Below are 4208 nucleotides of genomic sequence, written 5' to 3' on the forward strand. Positions count from 1 at the left end.
TGCGGCAATGTGTTAGCAGTAATGGCAAAAGCCAATGTGAAGTGTTAATTACAGCTCAATACATGCTAAACTCAGTGAATTGGGAAGCTAAATGCATCTGGATATAATCAATTCTCTTCAGTGAAGTTTGGAATCACAAAAAGCTGCTTTCACTAGGCCTCATTGTGACAGAGACAGTGTTACTCAGGTGAGCAGACAAGCTGAGGTCTCACATAGAGGGAGAGTTTGTGAAAGAAAGCAGCGTGGCTGCTGCAAAACTGTTAACACCAAAGTAAAATTGTTTCAGAGTGTTAGTTTGTCTTGTAGAACCATCTCAGATTAGATTACAGACTTAACACAAGATACGGAAAAAACATTGAAGGATTTAGACGATTTCCAATTTTTCTCTTTGGCTTGTGACGAGACAATGGACATAACAAGTACTGCCCAACTGGCCATTTTCGTTCATGAGATAACTGCAAAGTTTGACATGTGACAGGAACTGCTGTCACCGGAAGCCATGCATGTCACAAGAGGAGAGGTCTTGTATGAGAGACTTGTTTTATCAATGAAAAAACTTGAGCAAACATTTGAAAAGTTAGGTGGTCTTACTGCAGATAGAGCTCCAGGTATGGTTGGCTTGCACAAAGGGATAGTTGCATTTGTCAAGAAAGATCTGAATCATCTTAGTCTTTATCCAAGTGTGAAATATAAATCTGTGTTCAAAACAGCAACAACAACAAAATTATTATTGCCATTATAACAATCAAGACTACTAGTGGCATGGTGGTTTAAGTGCTCGGCTGCAAACTGAAAGATTGTCAGTTGGAACCTATCAGCTTCTCTGTGGCAGAAAGATGTGACCGTTTTTCCCAGAAAGATTACAACCCTATGGTGTTTTACTTACACGGTCATACCAGAATCAACTCTGCCGTATTGAGTTTTTAAAAAATTTATTCCAAATATCAAATGATATTATGTAAATCAAGTATCAAACTACTTCCTTTTGTCTTTTACTGGGTTTATAATAAACTGTTGATGTTGTTGTTAGGTGCCATCGAGTCGGTACCAAATCATTGCGACCCTACACACAACAGAATGAAACACTGCCCGGTCCTGTGCCAATCTAAAAGTAGCCATCTAATTTTAGTCTACAGATTTTTTTTTTTTTTTTTGGTATGGTCACATATGTGTATATATGATGCTATTTTTCATAAAGTCATTAAAGTGTGGTTAGAATTTAAGAAGCGTTCTAAACACTACCAAATTACCTTTAAAACAAACTACTATATATGTCTCCACTAGATTACAAACTCCCTGAGGACAATTAAAGGAACTTGTTACAGATTTTGTCCCAAGAGAATTCATTATAGTAAGATTCTAATTAAAATCATAAAGTTTTTAATAGCTTAATGAACATTTCTTTGTTGATGAGTGTGTTGAATACATGAGCATGTCTTGATGTGTAGCCATGCATAGATGCATCAAGACATGTTCTTGGATGCCCTTCCCTTCTCTGAACTTCCTACACTCCAACCAAACTAGATTATTCATTGTTACCTGCATAACAAGTAACATTTTGCTCATTTAGTCATTTCTCTCAGTCATTTAATCAATCCTTTACCCTTATTAGATGTGCTAACACTGTTCCTGGGGATGTAAAATTGACCAAACACTAACACTCTTTTTGTCTTATAGGAAAATAAAATCCGCTGTAAGTGATAGAATTTAATAATTACATAAATACAAAATTGCAACTTTGATGAGTGCTAGAAAGGTGAGGACGTTTCAAAGAAACAGGGCAAACTCTTAGATAATTCAGTATCAATAGTTTCTATTATCAAAAAAGAAAGATATGAGATATTGTGTGTCTTCTGGTTTGAGCACAACGTCACCCACAATATTGTCAAAGGTATCGAACATGAATCTGATTAACCAAACTGCTGGAAGAAACCTTACATTGCATCAGAAGTATGCCATCAGCAAAATCAACTCAATGGGAATCTCTACAGGTCAAATGCTGCTCCAGGTTCTTCAACAGATAATTTTTTTTTTTTTTAAGGTGGTGGGACATAAGGGAAAACTTGGAGATGAAAAGAAATTCAAACAACATAATATTTTTAAATGAGTAAGCTTGAGAGATGCATTATTGTGTGACATGGTGATTCACAGAAACATGTCTGCAAATTCTTTCTCATTAAGTGGTTGTTGGTTATGTGCTACGGAGTTGTCGGTTCCTATGCCTAGCGACCCTGTACAGGGTTTCCGAGGCTGTAAATCTTTACGGAAGCAGAAAGCCTCATCTTTCTCCTGTGGAACAACTGGCAGTTTTGAACTGCTGACCTTAAGTGTCACAGCCCGATTTGTAACTCTACGTTACCTTAGGATCTACTTTTCCCTCTCTTAAACTAGGTCTGCTTTAAGGACATGCTATTTTGTTTGTTTGTTTGTTTAAATAATAGCCTTGTTGAGATATAACAGGCCACCAAATGCATCATTTTAATGTATATAATTTAAGATTTAAAAACAACAACATATTAACAGAATTGTGTAACCATCGCCAATATCTACTTTTAGATAATTTTTGTCTTCCTTAAAGGAAACATTGTCCCTATTAACAGTCACTCCCCATTTCTACCTACCTCCAATCCTTGACAACCACTAATAGGAAACTTTCTGTCTGTAGAGATTTGTGGGCTCCAGACATTTCATTTAAATGGAATCATACAATAGGTAGCGTTTTGTGATTGGCTTCTTTCAGTTAGCCTAAAGTTTTCAAAGTTCATCCATGTCATAGCATACATAAGTGCTTTAATTTTTTTATTATTATTGAATAGTATTCCTTGCTATGAATATGCTTATCCATGTTGTTTATCTGCATTTGTTTATCCCTACATCCTTGATAGACATCTGGGCTGTTTCTATTTGTTTGGCTATTATGAACAATGTTATTATACATATTTGTATACTGTTTCTTGTATGGACATGTTTCAATTCGCTTTGGTATATATCTTGAGAAATTGGTGACTAATAAGGTAATTCTATGTTTAATATTTTGAGGAACTAAACTGTTTTCCAAAGTGGCTGTGCCATTTTACAATCCCACTGACAATACACAGGATTTCCCGTTTCCCCACATCCTAACCAACACTTGTCACTGTCTGCCTTCTCAATGACTATGAAATAGTACCTCACTGTGTTTTTATTTATAGTGTCTTAATAACTGATTATGTTGAGCATCTTTTCTTGTGTGTATTGCACACTTGCATATTTTATTTGGAGAAATGTCCTTCCGATCTTTTACCTCATTTAAAGGTAGGTTAGTTTTCATTTTATTATTGTGAAAAGTTCTCTGCATATTCTAGATACAAATTTCTCATCAGGTATATAATTTTCAAATGTTTTCTCCCAGTGTATGGGCTTCCTTTCCACCATCTTGAGGGTGCTTCATGGCATGGTTTGTTAAGCATAAATGTAGCCAAAGTGATGCTGCAGAACTTCTGAGGCTTTGCAAGGCCGGGAAGGCTTTGTAGCTTCTGTCTGGGAAAATTTAGGCTGGTGATATAAGAAGTCTTACTCTCTGTAATAGTTGGGTGCGTCAACATGGTGGGCCATGATTCTCAGTAAATTGGCAGTTGTGATGCAGTTTATCTCCATGATGAAATCTGATATAAAGTAATGAGCAGGCAATCAACTGAATGAGAGTTCCCTTGAGGATGGGACCTGCTTTTTGGCTAGATTTGGATCTTGCATCTAGCACATCATTAGCTGACCTTTGAACCTCTGCACTTGAGCCAACAGCTTGTTTTACTGCCAAGTGATCCTAGGAGTAATTAACCTCTACAACCTGTGACTCCGCAGATTCACCTTACCTGCCATTCTTAGATTCATTTGCCTCTGCAGCTAGCAGCTTGCTGCCTGACCTACCCATCTCGGGTTCATCAGTTTCTGCAGCTACATGAGTTAGCAGAAGCCTCCAGACTAACATCTGATCTATGGGGTTGGAATTTATCAGCCTCTACAATCTCACCTGAAGATCAAAGAGCACAGCCTTTGATATGGATTACATTTTAATGTCAAGAAAACAAAAATCCTCACCACTGGACCAATAAACAGCATTCTTATCAATGGAGAAAAGACTGAAGTTGTCCAGGACTTCATTCTTCTTGGATCAACTACCAACACTCACAGAAGCAGCAGTCAAGAAATCAAAGGACGTATTGCATTAG

The 4208-nt window shown here is 37.0% G+C and overlaps 1 pseudogene; it reads left to right on the forward strand.

Annotated features, from left to right (window-relative positions):
- LOC102832456 overlaps window positions 1-4208 on the forward strand; it is a 71719-nt pseudogene that overhangs the window by 8983 nt on the left and 58528 nt on the right.

The sequence above is a fragment of the Chrysochloris asiatica genome, unplaced genomic scaffold, assembly GCF_000296735.1.
Source record: "Chrysochloris asiatica unplaced genomic scaffold, ChrAsi1.0 scaffold00265, whole genome shotgun sequence".
Classification (NCBI taxonomy): domain Eukaryota; kingdom Metazoa; phylum Chordata; class Mammalia; order Afrosoricida; family Chrysochloridae; genus Chrysochloris; species Chrysochloris asiatica.